This window comes from Triturus cristatus, chromosome 4_1, assembly GCF_964204655.1.
Source record: "Triturus cristatus chromosome 4_1, aTriCri1.1, whole genome shotgun sequence".
Classification (NCBI taxonomy): domain Eukaryota; kingdom Metazoa; phylum Chordata; class Amphibia; order Caudata; family Salamandridae; genus Triturus; species Triturus cristatus.
In genome coordinates, this window is record NC_140585.1 from 498,915,481 (window position 1) to 498,932,274 (window position 16,794).

At 43.0% G+C, this 16,794-nt stretch overlaps 1 protein-coding gene across 1 annotated transcript in view; it reads right to left on the reverse strand.

Annotated features, from left to right (window-relative positions):
• Positions 1–7,172, reverse strand: part of ABCC9 (ATP binding cassette subfamily C member 9) — a 947,014-nt gene extending 939,842 nt beyond the window's left edge. Inside the window, exon 1 of the mRNA XM_085652729.1 lies at positions 7,064–7,172. The gene's annotated coding sequence lies outside the window, so the exon portion shown is untranslated. The remainder of the gene's footprint in view (positions 1–7,063) is intronic.
• Between the last annotated feature and the right edge of the window lie 9,622 nt (positions 7,173–16,794).

Genomic DNA, 16,794 nt, shown 5'->3' on the forward strand with positions numbered 1-16,794 from the left:
TCTACAAAACAAAACAATCGACAGACACTGTTGCATACACTCATTTTAAATGTAGTAGTGCAATGATGGAAGTAGCTGGACATGGAATTCATTGTTTTAATCTTTTTCATGCAAATAATACACATAAATGTGAAATACAAACACATGTTATGCACAAGACACATATGCACAGACACATTTTTCTTTTCATATCCCTTTTCCTGAATGATCTCAGCTCTTTGGGTACAAGAGGGCGCTTGCTTTGCTGTGGTCAGACAGCAAGCTGTGATCATAGTAATTAGCAACCTACCTCGTATGAGGAGTTTGAAGAGAAGGATGAGAGGGGCAACGTTGAGGGGGGGGGGGCTTTGACACTGTCTCAATCTATCCCCTTTGATCAACAATGACTTTTTTTGCTCTTTCTTCTTTGCTGTTTGACTGGATCCTTGACATGCCCTAGCAATTTTCCACGAGGAAGGTTGTAGTATCATTACAGTTTTGCATTTCTATTGGAGTCCACCAACGCACTGTTTATGGCAGACATCACCACAGAAAGAGCACTTTATTATGAAATTGTGATCACAAAGTTGATTCATTTCATGCTAGATATATATATATATGCAACTGTAGAGCAAATGTGACTGGGGTACATACCAGTGGGTGATTGTATACTGGCATGTGCAGATGTGGGGAGTAATGGAAACTATGGTTATCCAATGTGAGTGAACAAGCTTTGTTTGAGAGAGAAGGGGTGTATGCCGTTAATGCGCACATGGGTTACTCTTGTAAGAAATCCCTGTTGCAGAATAGAGGAAGAGAGTGGAAAATACTTTTCTATGCATACTAGCTTCACAGCATGAAGGTCGGTTGGCTCTATAGAGGCACTCGCGGGTTTTTCTAAAGTATCCCTCCCTCACTCATCCTTAGGTTGTGTGTACTGAACTCCAATGTTATACCAGGAGGAGCAGTAAGGAGATGGGAAACATTCAACAACTCAAACATAGCAAAGAACAAAAAATGTGAGATCCAATACTAGTTCATAAAAACTGAAAAACACAAAAGGTTTAGAGAACAACAATGAAGGAGAACTGGAGAAAATGTGCTTTTACTGTTTTCAGTGAAGTCAGCTGGGACAACAAGTAACATATAGATCAATTGTGGTGAATTTAAAGGTAAGGAAAATGGTGAAGTATTGCCAGTCAATCCTGTACCACAGTTAGGTCACCCAAGACCAAGATCAGTCTTGGGATTCACCATCCATGAATACCCTCGACTCATTACATTTTTATGAAGCTCGGGTTTCGCCAGTGGAAATGACTTGCGGTTGTGTCCAGTGGGTGCCATGAGATGGCAAAAAGGTGATCTGATCACTATACTTAAGAGCTTTCTAGTACAGTAAAGAGCTGCACTCGTAAAAGGGGTCACTCGATGGTGTGCGGTGGACACAGAATTATTAAATGAGCTACTTAGTTTCCTTAGTCCATTTTTGTTTGCAGAGTTTGAGTTTTCAGACTTTTTCAAATTCCGATGATGATCAGAGGCACGGGCTTAATAGAGTTCCCATGTCTTGGGATCTTGCTGTGGTAAGGTACGGCAAAGGTGAAAACGATCCAAATAGGATGCAGTCCTTGGAAAGACCACGAAGGCTATAGGTCTTTTTGAATAATATTGGTGTTTTAACTCTATCTTGATCTGTGTACAGGTAGTAAAGTCTGTTTTTGAGGTGCTAAGTACTGTGCATGGCTCTTGATAACCCTAAGCCAAATCTTCCAGGATCTGGTCTGTTACATTGCAGTCAAAGTCAGCATTGCGACGCGCTATTGGTGGTGCACTGAAAACTTAACAACTGCATCAATTGGAGAAGAGATTTGTAATAGTAAATGCCTGCTGGGCTCGCAATCCCTAGAGCAGCAGTTTTAACACAGACACCATTCTTGGCAACCTCGATGAAGAAGCAGTAGAGCTAAATATTCCCTGAGTCCTCAGTTCCTACATGGCTACAAGAGTTAGGGATTCCAGCTTCGTTAGGTATCCCGAGACCACGTCATTTTAAGGATTTTGGTGTTTCCGGGTTTGATAAATCTTGGGGGGGGGCCTGTTTGCAACAACCTTGAATGTTATTCTTAATTTCCCACAAATTCAAGCCTAAATAGTACCAAAATAGCGAATTACAGTTGCACTTTCAGAAACAGGGTCACACAACAGTAATTGAAATATGTGTTGCCTGAGGGTCAAACATTCTTAAGATGACACTAATGAGGAAGAGCAACTGAGTTAGGTGTATATGTAGGGAGAAAGCAGGAAGATGAAAAGAGGCAGAGATAGAAAAATAAACAGAGGTGCAATAGAAAGAAATGTCACTTTCCTTGGCGGCCCCTTGGAAGGTGGGGGGCCCTAGGAAATTGATCACTTTGCCAATTAATTAAAATGTCACTGTCCTTAGAGATAGCAGGGTACTCGTCATGCTGATGGGCACATTAGCTGAGGCATTCAGGCGAACAGAGGATATGAAGGCATTTAAAGGAATCTGAAAGCACCAAGCCAGTGGCAGTGCATCAATTAGGGCGCAGGGGCGTTGACCCACAAGCCGCGCCCGGGCTCTGTCTGAAATGAACTGACAATGCATGTCAGTCAGCATGATGCCGGACCGCCCACCCCTTCAGTGTCTGAAGGGGTGGGCGGTCCAGCTTCATGCTGACTGACATGCATTGTCAGACCAGAGGGTGGCGCGGAGCGCACAGCAGGCAGCAGCACAAGTGCGCATGTTGGGTTTAGGTAGGAGAATTTTTCCGACCAGCCCAGTCATGCGCACTTGTTTGCTCTGCCTGGCGGCTGCGCTTTAGGAGAGTGAGGGTTGATCAACGCCGCAACCCTCGGTCTCCTAATGGTCGGGCGGGCAGCGAGTATCCCTGCTAAGCCAATCCTGGTGCTCCTGGAGCAGTGTCAGTATTGGCTGAGGGGTTGCCACTGCCTGTGACGCGGCTGTTCCTGTCAGAACGCACCAACGCGGGACCCCGGCCCAGGAGCAGAGGCGTACTCAAAATACTTCTACTTCGAAAGAGCTGGTACAAGGCTTCCAGCTTGTGGTCAAGTTATTTCTCGAATGAGTGACCACATTCCACTGGGTTCTCGTACCTGAGCAATAGCTATGCACGTTTCACAATGATTCTTTGGGTACTTTCCAGGGGAACCAGAAATATAATCCATCTGCACACTAAAGAGAATGTACACAGCGGTTCATAAAAACCTCGGAGTCTGCATGTAGCGCCACGACAGCTTCGCCACACTCTGCGCTTGTCTTTGCTGCACAGCTAGTGACAGTGATGCGTGGCAATGGTCACCGGCAAGGTAAACATGCATTAGACCCCCGTAAACAGACTGCTTTTATGGTGCCATTAAATCATCAGAACACGGGGGACACCGCAAGCCTGCTTAAGAGCACCTAAACTCTGCAGAGAAACGTGTCAAAGGAAACACCAGTCCAGGGCTTAATGGGGTTCCCGTGGAGATGACCTCAGCAGAAGCTAGCAGAGGAAATTCTTCTGCGTGCACTGAGGTCAAAGGCATCATGTGCTGACCTGAGCACCCAGGAGCCATGGACAATCCGGTATGTGTTGGTCTGAGCACCAAAAGACAGGAGTACTAGGGCATGCACTGCACCCAGCATTTAGGAGCAGGTCATATCCCAGCTAGTGTTGGCGAGCACACAGATACAGTGCCTAGACGAGCACAAGTTGACAGGAGCACACAGACACAGTGCCGAGCCCAGCAATGTTGATAGGAGCACACAGGTACAGTGCCTATCCCAGCTAGTTTTGACATGAGCACACAGATACAGTGCCTGGCCCAACAAGTGTTGACAGGAGCACACAAAAACAGGGGATATTACTACATGTACAGGTACGGTGTCAAATTTGCTTGAAAACGCACCATTTGCCCACTGTTTTCAGTTTTCTTGGGGGAGAACCCCCCAAACACCCTGTAGGTGGTTTGTGCTCACTCGCTACGCTCGCTCGCTTCAGTGCTGTACAACAATTGTTTTACGACTCACCACTTTCAAATGTCACCAGCCGCCACTGCACCATGCCTGTTTTATGTCATATTCTTACCTGTGTATAAGAGGTAAAAGAGACACTGGAAATCACTAGTCTGTTTTTCTGTTCGGACGAAATCATAAAGTGGGCAGTTTGAAAAGTTTAATCTGGTTTGTGGAACTGTAAGTCCCAAAAACATTGACTGCTGTTTTCATGTGTGTGGGGTGTAGTGTCTCTATTGGGAAAGGCTCACCACTCAAGAACTTAGAAACAATTTCATTTCTTAGATCTGTCAATACAAAGTCAGAGCCATATGTCAATAGGGGCAAAAAGGGAGCTGTCGCTATGTATGCTCTATGTAAAAATGTGTCCATCACACTTGAATTGAATGGAGTAAGAAAACTCAAAGAAGGGTAAAGAGTTTTTGACTTTGCCATTCATATTTAACTTCTTTGGCACTGATTCTCTGCAGTCGGATGTTTTCACTCAAGGAAGGAATGTCAGGTTGTAAGGAACGAGCTATTCAATAGGAGGCGTTTTGTCTACCATAATCACTGCTAAACTTCATCTAACATGTTAAGCAAGTCAGATGTTTTGAGGAGGGGGGCAGGTGAAAACTTTCATGCAGACCTCACTCAGAACAATAAGCTGTTTCTAAGCTAAAACAAGCCTTGACAAAGTCAATAGGTCCCATGTTGGCTGCTAGCCTTTTGGCTTCGTTAATGCTTGTGTTGTCATTTTTTATTTGGTACAACTTTATTTTTGGAGCAGCTGCAAAACTCTCATCAAAATAAAAGCAAATTGACAAAAATAAAAATATTTTCATTGGCAAAGCCAATAGGTCTAGTGTAGGCTTTCCAGCTTTTGGGTTTTGTCAATGCTTCTTTGATTTTGTGATTTAAAAACAACTTTATTGTTGGAAGAACTGGTGTGACATCATCAAAATGAAAACAAATTTGGTTTCAAAAACACACATTTTCGTCTCTAGCAGATTAGCTCATTTAAAAGGGCAGAAGGCTGTCACTTACAGTAAAGTTAGCCAATGGCTGAATTTAGCCTACCCATTGCCCCATGTTGTATGCTGCAGTAGGTGGAAGAAAAACATGAATGACACAACAACAGACCAATGGATGACGTGGGCTGGCTTGATTCCCCTGTAAATCAGTATATTCTATATGTAATCTTATTTAAAATCCAATGGTCTTGGCTAACACCAAATTTAAAAATATCCACCAAGGAACAAGCAAACAGCATTGATATCCAAAGCTGTCTAGAGTTATAGCCATTGTGAAAACCTAAACCCGTTTACACCATATTCATATATTTCTATACAGTACAATATTGTTGTTTTACATATATGATCAAGAACGTACCAATGTTTTATAACAGAATATGGATTTCATTTCATACTTTATTGGAGCTTCCAGTAACTTTGACTCTGCTTGCTAATTTTCATGCTTTAAGTAGGCCCAGAAGCCATATTATTCAGAGTGTCCATTTGCACATTTCCAAGAAGTGCAAACTCGTTTTTGAATCTAGAAAGTAGAAGCAGGGTTTAGGAGAATAATGAGCCTAGTTTTGTGTTTAGGAAATATATTTTCTCCTCAAGGACCTCTTGCTTTTTCTGTGAGAGAGGAGCCTGCTATCTGCTCATTGGATAAAAAGTTTGCTGTAAGTAACAAGTTTCAGTCATATTATTGATTTTCACAGACTTTTATTGAGAAAAAGCATATATATACTGGTATTTTAACATTACGCTCCAACTGACCTTTTTCAAGCAAGAGCTCTGGTCAATTGAAATGCCTCGTGTGCCCCCTTCTGGCGGCCATTTGAACAGGTGAAGGGTCATACCCAATGGCGGGCAGCCTAAAATGCTTTACACGCATATGGGAAAGGTTATGGCCGGTGCTCATTTGCATGTAAAGGTTATGTGCCGTGTTCATATACACAGATCTATTTTATTCTATGTCCATGCGCATGCGGTTGGTTATGCTGTTTATATACATGGGAAATGGCTTATGATCTTCACTTCTGTACAAATGAAGGCTCGTTTTGGGTGGTAATGTACATGATAATGACGATGGGAGATTTCTGTAGATTGGGAGTTGTGGTCCTGTACACTGCAGTGTTACACTGTGCTCTAACTATGAGTCCAGGTTCACTCTAGCAATATACAATGTGTGCTCAGGTGCATTGGCAAGACTGTGGTCTGTCTTCCTGTATGTTGCACCAGATATAAGGTGTGCTATTCACACGAAGAATTGTGACCTAAGTTCGTGTACACATGGGGTTAGAGGTTACTATCAGTGAGGTGTGCGCCCGCAGGATAATGCCTGCCGTTTGTGATCACGAGAAAGGCTGCGGTCCATTCATGAGTAGGGTTATAAGTGTTCTGATCACAGCTCTTGTGTGCTGGTGAAGTACTATAGTATGTGTTCATGTACTGATAGACACGTTACATGTTTACTGTTCATGTGCATGTGACAATGCCATCCAATAGGCTTTGAATAGCACGCCTCTTAGGAATGAGTTTTCGCGTTCTTTGACCTATATTTGCCGCACTATCAGCGCTGTGGCATCAGCAAAGGCCACAGTCTGGTCATCGGCAGCTGTTCGCGACATGCCCCGACTGACATGATAAGCGCGAGATGTTTTTAGCACAAAGCACTTTAAGAGGCAGTGTGCTCTCTCTCCGTTTTGCCATAATAATACAAGCTAATGGTTATTCGAACATTTTCTGCTGCTCCATCGCGCCTTAAAGCCACCTCTGGAAACACGTGACATGCGTGAAAGCTGAGCTCACCCTAACAATGGTGTGGTGTAGTGTAGACTCGGCACCGGAACGCACCGGAGCACCCCGTGTAAAAGCAGTAGTCCAAAAAATGCAATTCGTTCTCCTGTTTGGGCATCACAGGTCTGTCCGAGGAGCGCGCAGCCGACCACGTTCCTGCGTGAGGTGCTACGTGCTACCTTTGTCCTGATCTGACGCCGGGAAGGAGTTCCCGGTGACAGCGGCGAGCGAGTCATTCATTCAAAGCGGGCGAACTTACCTAGGGGATGGGGGGCAGACGTGATCCGGTGGATTAGGCAGACCATTAAGCGGAGCCCCGGCGTGTGATAAGCGGATGCCCGCTGTTTTACCGGGTGATGGTGAGCTGTATACTGCGAGCCGCAGCGATCGCCGTAGTAAAGGAATTAACCGATTGAAGCGGAGCAGGGAGCGGCGGAGCGGCGCTGCTTCACTGACACGGGTAGCAGCCAAGACCCGGACAGGCCGCGTGCTTACAGCGCATCCCATTTCAAAGCCCTGGTACAGCCAGGGGCTTTCGATAGATGTTCTGTCCTGCAAGAAAACCCTCAAATACAAACGCATCCATGAAGAGAGGAAAGTTAATTTTAATCGCAGGGCTCTGTTCAATCCGCGTGTTTTGTATAAATATAAAGTAATGTACGTAACACCGATAGGTTTGAATCGTGAAAGCATATTATGAGTGAATGTTCCAGAAAATCAAAGGGCTTTAAAAGTGAACTGTAACGGAATGAACCTTTAAAGCGTCTGTAGTGCTGGAATACCGGCGATTCAGGGAAGGGGTGCAGTCCCCCACTCTGGTTCACCTAAATCAACTAATCTCTCCCGAGAGTCAACACAAGGGCTCAGTCAGTCACGAATGCTTCACATAGACCATGGGCCACAGTGTTTTTTATCTATTTTTTTTAATAAAGAACGGTTATGAAGGGACCCTGAGTAGACCAGAACCGACTGCACAGCTGTGCAGCACCCCCTTCTTCTTGGAAGGAATGGAACTTGCCGTTCATGGGGAAGCCCTTAGGAAAGCTGCACTCAGCAGATTACACCATTCCAGTGACAGCTGTGGATGTAAATACAGGGCACAGCTGACAGAGCGCAGCTTCCACCACAGACTCTTTTAGGTTTTTCCAGTCTGTTGAGAATGTGAATGTGACGGCCAGAGCAAGAAATGTGTCTGGTTTCTAAATTGAAACCTTTCACTGGACTAACAGAAGAAGTGGAGAAAGGACGCAGAGGCGTACCTATCAATAAGCAGCACGTGCAGTGACCGCGGGCCCAGATGTGCGAGGGTCTCACTGCAGCTGAATTATGGATTCTTTTTTTGCCATCAAACAAGATGATGGTGAGCCACTTAGCGTTTCCAGCCTTAGCCCTTCTGTCCTCTGACCTATCTACACACATACATTTGTGACAAACTACAGTTGCATCATCAACAAAATAGACCACATGACTTTTTTTGTGGGAAAAACTGCAAGTTTATTCATATTCTGTTATGCAGTACACTTAGGGTTAACTTACGAGTGATCATACGAGTGCAGAGCGTGTAGGACTAACCACTGACACCCATCCGTAACTCTTTGAATGTTCATGACGGAGCGGTTCCGTCATGAGCCACGGTCAGCGTGTTCTCATGACGGAACCGCTCCGTCATGGCACCCACCCATGGGGGAAGCGCTGGCGCTCCCTCCTTGGGCAGCCGATCTAGCCCCCACAGAGGGGGATGGCAGCGGAAGAGTTTCCGCTGCCACCTCCGACACCCCCCCCCTGGGCAATCCCATGACATCAGCACGGACAGCGCGCGCCAACATCATCAGGAAGCCCCGGACTTGCTGGAAGCCATTTGCTTTCAGGCGTCCAGGGAGGAAGGGTGAGTGTTTGCTGCTCCAGTGGGGCGGGGGGGGGGGTGATTTGTGTTACAGGAGAGAGGAAAGAGTTTTTCCTCTCCCCTGATGTCTCGATGCAGGGCATTCCTGCTGCACGATCGCACACAGCGTCGTGATCGTGCTGCAGGAATGCCCCAACTAGACACCAGGGATGTTTTTTTTATTTAAAGGAAGCGACCCCTTGGGCAAGGGTCACTTCCTTAGGGGGCAAAATTATTTAAAGACTTTTCTGCCCCCGAGAACAGATCTCCCTAACGTTTTGGTGTTTCTGGACTGGGGGGGGGGGGGGGGAAGAAAAGCCCACTAGAGCCAGGGATTTTTAAATATTTCAAATGGAAGCGACCCCTTGGGCAAGGGTCACTTCCAGGGGAGATATATACTTTTTAAGTGTATTCTGCCCCCCCCGGGGGTAGATTGTCATGTTTATTTGGCCTTTCTGCCCCCCCCCCCACTAGACACCAGGGAGTGTTTTAAAATTTAAATGGAAGCGACCCCTTGGGCAAGGGTCTCTTCCTTATGGGCAATAATCTTTTTAAGACTTTTCTGCCCCCCCCCCCCCCCCGGGGACAGATCGCCTGCATTTTTTGGCGTTTCTGGCCCGGGGGGGCAGAAAAACTCAATAGAGCCAGGGATTTGTAAATAATTAAAATGGAAGCGACCCCATGGGCAAGTGTCGCTTCCAGGGGAGATATTTTTTTTAATGTGTATTCTGCCCCCCCCCGGGGCAGATAAGCATGCTCATTTGGCCTTTCTGCCCCGGAGGGGGTGGCCAGAAAACCCCAATAGACACCAGGGACTTATTGAAAATTAAAATGGGAGCGACCCCTTGGGCAAGGGTCACTACCAGGGGGCAGATTTTTTTTATGTGTGTATCCTGCCGACCGGCCCATTTTTTTGGCCTTTCTGCCCCCGGGGGGTGAGGGGGGGGGCAGAAACCCAACTAGGCTCCAGGGATTTTGTTTTGTGTGTAATGGAAGCAACATGGTTGCTTCCAAGGGGGTAACATTTGATTATTGGACATTCTCATCCAGAATAACCAGGGAAATTATGAAGTAATCCCTCTCTTTATACCTGGCAGAGACATTGTCGTCAATCTAGATGCACAAAGCACATACATAGCATCCATTCCAGTGAACTGTCCGACAGTGCTACCAAACATATTGTATATCACCTCAGGTGTTCACATCAAGCAAGAATAAATAATGCAAACATTCTGTGAGTGTTACCTACTCTAGAGTTAGGTCTGAGGTACTCTTGAATTTCAAGAGTAAGCCACATGTGAAGTGTCTTGAAATATATGCAAACATGGGCAGGATTAATCCAAATACCGTGGATTGAAGTTAGTAAGCACAAGGTAGACGTTGTTACAAAAAACGAGGACAAAAGCCATTGGTTTATACATCACAGTAAACATTCTAATACAGAACATCAAGAGAGCCAATAATAATAAGCCTTAAAATATAACCTATGGAGTCCCCAGTACACCAATGAGGGTGAGAATACCACATATCTCCCTCATACACACAACATAACAAAGAGCCACAAGCAACAACATAAAACAAACACAAAACTGAAAAAAAACATATCATGGAAAGACAATGCAAAACAAATACATAGACATAAGCATACATCCAAACCTTTCCTGGTAATAGTACAAACCCCCCCAACTACTTCATAAATGTACGAGGCACTTTTATCACACAGCGAATTGTGCACATCTTTACTTCTTGACGGAGCCATGTCAAACCATCTCCAACTACCCCTTGATCAGAGGAAGGAGATGTACATACACAAGATATGTTCCACCATTGGCCTCTCGACATGCATAGAGGCGTGGCCGGCACAGGTATGAGCGGTGGGAGGGGCAAGAGAGGGGGAAGATGACAGATGACGGGATAGCTAAATTAAATACAAAAATAAATAAAACCACTAACCTTGTGCTCGCCGCACTCCTATTTTTTCAATTTAATTTTACCTCTTCCATCATTTACCAACTTCCTTCCCACCCTGTCTCGCCCCTGTCCCACCTCTCTTTCTTGTGCCGGCCATGCCTACATGCGTACAACATTACCACTGCTATATGATCCCTAAATCTGGAAGTCCCTTTCCTTAACAACAAGAGATCTTTAATATGAACCTAGTGATCCAGCGGGTTACCAGCTTGTGTTACTCACACACCATATACTCACCTGGGCCCATAAACATTCATACAATAAGCTAGTAGTACCGGTGGGGTACATTTTTGATTAACCTGCGAGATTGTTTACCTTTATCACATTCTTACCAACTCGATCTCCTTGATAATAAATTTCCTCTGGTCAATGAATCTAGTTGCTAAGTTATATTAAGTAGAAATGACAATAAAGTTTAATTTCTAAATAACCACAGACTCAAAGAGTTTTAAGAGTTTTTATCTAATCAATAATTTTGTGAGTCAAAGATCAAACCAGGAAGAAATCAAATCATGTTCAATATAAATCTCAATGTAAAATATCATGATAACAGTACTTGAAGAGGGAGATAACAGAGAGCAGCACAAGGACATACTACACAGAATTATATTTACCTAAGGTGTGAAGACCAAATCCCTGGCCAAGGAGTCAGGTGAAGATCTTGAGAACAGGTCGGGAGATAAAGGATCAGGACAGGTTCAGGACCGGGAAGGTGACCTCTTCTAAGTGTGACGCCTGCGTCGCACCCCTCTCTGGCACTACTCTCCTCGAATTTTCTTCCGCGACTCCCCTCTTGTATGTGCCTCCTCGATTTTTCTTCCGCGATCCCCTTCTACATGATTAGATTCTTCAATCAGTATTTCGGTCTGTCGAGCAGGGTCTGTGGCATCTGCAGTCAGCGTAGGGTCTGTGACATCTATCTAACTAAACTACCTCAGTTATACTATTCTATGTTCATGTACCACCCCCAAATGTTTCAATACCGTGAAAACCCCTACTTCTGTTTGGGTAAGGCAAGGGGAAGAGGTCATCACACCATGCTAAATGTAATAATTTATTTTAGGTTCATTGTTCAATGTTCCCGCCCCTTAATTTACTTTCCCAAGCTTTATTCCCACCCGCATTTCACATTATGAACAATACATTGTATATATTTTGTACAATTTTCTCTCCTCTGTCTGGGTCAATGGGTTAAGTTCCCAAGAGATTCTTGCCAGTGCGACCTTGGCTGAGTTTCAACTTTGTCATCACTGTTCCGGGCAGGTTTGAGTGCGCTTGTGCACAGATCAGGTGGGGTAGGGATTTCAGTCACCCTCCGAGGCCCAAATATGAACTAATAATAAAGTCAGAAAAAGACATATTAGAATACAAAATAAAATGAATTCACTGTATACCACCTATCTCTACTCTATCCCCATTTACTTATATAAATCTTTCGCATTAGCATTTAGTAGAACTTATAAGGTTTAGTTTAAGCAATAGAATGTGCATTAACATGTGAGTTTCAAGCGGCCATTTTAGAAGCTATTGCGCAGCTGCAAAGTTTTCCCTCCAAGCATAGAAAACGTCATACTACATAGATGCAGTAGACACATGCACAGTGAAATCCCACGTTTTTTGGCGGCCATTTTAGGACACTCAGGTTACTTGTTAGTAATACACATAGAAAAGCTTCCCCTAGATACCGTATAATGTGTGTAATGCAATATTAGTATTTACAAAACAGGTCGATTATAGTGTTACACGCTATTTGAGAGGATTGCACCCGAGCAAGTCTCTTTTATTACGAGACCTTGCTCCATCAATTCCCTCTATGATGGCATTATATGCCATCACTAATTTCCACTACTAAATCAGATGCCAACTTTAGCACTTTTCTATTTCAAATTCTTCTTCAACTCTTTTATTTCTTTCTTTTTCCCTTTTGTGCTGTAAACCCCTCATTCTTTTATAAAAATCTCCCTTTATTTCTTCCAGCTGTATTTCTTCGTATTTTCTTTTCTTTCCTTGTTCGTTCACTTCATACTTGTTTCTTTTCCTGCAACATTTGTGCTAAAACTAATACTGTTATTCCCATTATTGGCATTATCAATTGACCTAAAATATCTTTACCTATGTTAGAAAACAAAACTACCTATGGTAGAAATACTATTTGTTAATTTCTTCCATACACTGACAACTTCCAGTGGTTTTAAATCTTCTTCTAAGTTCGTAATATTTTTAATATATCCTCCAATTTCAACACTTTTATCAGGAATATAAGTTCAACAATGTTGCGCTTTCAACATTTTACAGACTCCGCCCTCTTTTGCCAATAATATATGAAGAGCAAGTCGATTTTGCATAACCATAGATCTGACCGCATCCATTTCTCGTGTTGATCATCAAGAATCCTCCAGCAGTATCAGTAGATAACCAATCAACTACTGTAGACAATTGACACATTTTTCGTGAATTTAGAAGAACTCCCACTGAAGGTATCAATGCACCAAATATATCACCTACTATTTCAGTAAAACTAGCTCTTTTACTACGTATTAGTCCTTTATTGTCTTCATTGCTTCCAGTGATTCTTTTTGCATGGTATGCTTTCAGGAATACTATTCCAAAATAGCAACTCCCATACCAGTGGTCAGGCAGCCTAAAATAGGCTTTATTGCCACATACATAATACATTTCATGAAATACTGGATCTGTTCCTCCTTTTAGTCCCCATCCCCCAATTACTAAGAAATTATGTTCACATTCACTGGAACCAATAAATGCATTGTTATATTCTGTCTTTAACCTATGGAGACATGTTTTCCCTTTCTTCACAAAGTCCAAGGACATAGCAGCATTAGTCTTGCCAGTTGCATAAATATCTTCACTCTCAGCCCATCTAGGCATCTGAGGTTTAGGTCCAGAAGCTCTTCTTTGGAAATCCTGTCTCCTTTGCTCGACTAAATTCAAAAATATCTTCTTTTCTTCATGTAATTTACAGGTTAAATTGTGCTTGTGTGCTTCAGCTATATCTATTGTTTTCATAGTTAGAAAATATTCACCCATGAATTGTGAGTCTCTAGTACCAAGGACAGGGTTCATACTCTTTCGCATAGGAACCTCGGAAAAAATCACGTCTACATTAGAATATTGTAGTTTCCCTGTTCTATAAAATAAGCTTGCTAAAACACTACATGAAATACCATATGTCAATGGTATATGATGATATGTTGCCCCTTCTGCTACCGATGCTGGTAATTTCATACATACATAACAATCACTAACTTCCATTGTCTCTACATATTGTACTAACAGATTTGCAAAAACATTTAAGTTAGAATCATTTGTGTTTACAGTGTGATGTAAATCTAACTCATCTGGTGCTTCTAATTCTACCTTTTCTCTTTTGATGTTAGCTACCCTTTCATGTGTATTAGTGCTATTCTGTTTATTCGTAACCATCATATTGGGAATGGCTACTGTTAGTACTAACCAGATTATAAGTACTAAAATATGCTACATATACATATTCTACAACATTTCTTTACACAGTTTTGTTTCGGTTTTCCAACAGCTCTATTGTCAGCCATTTTCTTTTTGGATAAGAAGATTTCTCTTCTTCAATTTAGTATTTTAATCTGCGACAGAATCTTTGGGGAAAAATAACAAGTTGGTTTCACTTCTTCGTCAGTTTGTTCTGCATTTAAATCTTCATCACTTTCTTCATTTATTTCCAAATTTTTGAAATCCTCAAGAATAACATACGTCCATTCAGGACCTTTGAATTTATTATTCGGTCTTTACAATCTTGGGCTTCTTCGTTTGGGGTTTTCAGTTGAGGGCCCAGACTGACTGGATACTTCGTCTACTTGGTCTGGTTCTTTATTTATTGTTTTAAGGTGGTATTTCAATCTCTTGATAATACAAGGCCAATTATCACCTTTTCTGATTATTTTAGCTTGCACTGCACTTTCACTTTCTTCAAGTGTTCTTTTGTTTTCGTTGATTTGTGGCACAACTTGGTTATTCTCGTCTTCAAAATCTCTCTCTATCTGACTTTGTATCATCTTAGTATCATCTGCCTGGATGCATTCTTCTTCCTTAGTCTGACCCTGTTCAGGGTTTATTTCAATTTGTTTTTCTTCTTCTTCCTGAACCCGTTGTTTTATTCCTGACTGGTCCTGCTCAGGTCTTTTTGTTTCTTGATTTTCTTCTGCCTGAACGTGTTCTCTAAGACCTATCTGTCCCTTCTCAGACTCAGGGGCTGTGACTTCAATTTCTTCTGTCTGAGTAGATTGCTCTTTCCTTATCTGGTCCTGCTCAGGTTCCCTAATAGTTGTATTTTCTCTTACCTGAGCGCGTTCTTCTGCTCCTATCTGGTCCTCACTCTTTTCCTAGCTAACTAATCTGGTTTGGCTTCTTGTTCTTACAATTACTTCAGGTATGTCTACTATTGGGATCCAATCATCCTGACTGGTGCTTGGTTGTTCTTGGTCAGCTACTTCAGGATCTGTTATTCTGGATCCTTCAGCTGTACAACCTTCAGCATCCCCAACTGCTTGAGTCAGTTGAGGTTCTTCGTCATCAGGTGCTGGTACTCTTGGTTTGGCTTGCATGAATCCAATTAGGCAAGCCTGCACATTTTACTGCTGTTGTTGTAACCAATATAACCTGATGTGGTTTTTCCCACCTTGGTGCTAGGCACGATTCTCGAGTGTGATTCTTCACAACTACCCAGTCACCAGGGTTCAGATCATGTGCTTGGTTCGGCTGCCTGGCGACTGCGTCTTCTCCAACCTGGTGACAGATAGAATGCACTTGGTCAGCCAACTCTTTGCAATACTCCAGTACCAAATCATCAGATATATTCAACAGCTTGTGTCTTGGTATACATGCTTGCCTCATTTCTCTTCCCATGAGTATTTCATGGGGACTCAATCCAGTATTTTTGTCTGGAATACTTCTGAGTCCCATCAGAACAAGAGGTAACGCATCAGGCTACTCCAGTGGGGTGGATGCACACACTTTTCCCAGTCTTGACTTAATTGTGCCATTCAATTGTTCTACCACTCCAGAAGCCTCTGGGCGGTATGCGCAGTGCAGTTTTTGTTCAATTTTAAATGCTTCACAAATTAATCAAATTATTTCATTATTAAAATGAGACTCTCTGTCTGAATCAATAGTTACTGGAAAACCAAACCTAGGAATGAGTTCTCGTAATAGGAGTTTGGCCACTTTCAAGCTATCATTTCTTCTGGTGGGGTATGCTTCCACCCACTTTGAAAATAAACAAACTATGACAAGTACATATTTCAAACCTCAACAAACAGGTAACTGAATGAAATCTAATTGAAGTCTTACACATGGACCTTCCGCCTTTCCAATCCTCCCCATACTGACTATTGTTTGTTGACAGGTCAAGCATTTCTGGCAAAGACTTTCTGCAACATTCCTGAACTTTGCATTAAACCAATCTTGTCTGAAAAGTGTAATCATAGCATCTCTGCCCATGTGTGTGTCTCCATGATACATCCTAGCCATTGGTGCAAGCATACAGTCTGGCATTACTGGTCTACCATCTAAGTAAACCCATATACCATCTTCTGCCCTTCTCTGACAACCAACTTTCTCCCACTCCTCTCTTTCCCTTATTTCCACTTCATCTTGTAGGACTCTCACTTCTCTCCATGTTTCTAAACCTGAGAGTAGCATAAGTTGGCAGCTGATTCCACAATTTTCAATTTGCTTGTTTATTGCTGTTTTATATTTCGCGCAGTGTTGGGCAACCTGGTCAGCATATCGGTTACCTGCAGTCACATGGTCATTTCCTGACTGATGTGCAGCACACTTGACCACTGCCACTTCTTTTAGCAATTGTATTTCCTCAAGCAATTCTTTCACAAAAATTCTGTTTTTAACGGGAGACCCTGAAGAAGTCAGGAAGTCTCTCTGCATCCAGAGCTGGCCAAAGTCGTGCACAACCCGTAACCATACTCGCTATCAGTGTAAATGGTTACTCTCCAATTTTTCCCACTTTTGCAAGCTTTGATTAAAGCTATCAATTTGGCTACTTGTGCAGACTTGACTTCTGGTAAATAGGATGCTTCGACTATTCAGCCAATGTACACACAGCATAAGCAGCACTCAAACCTCCT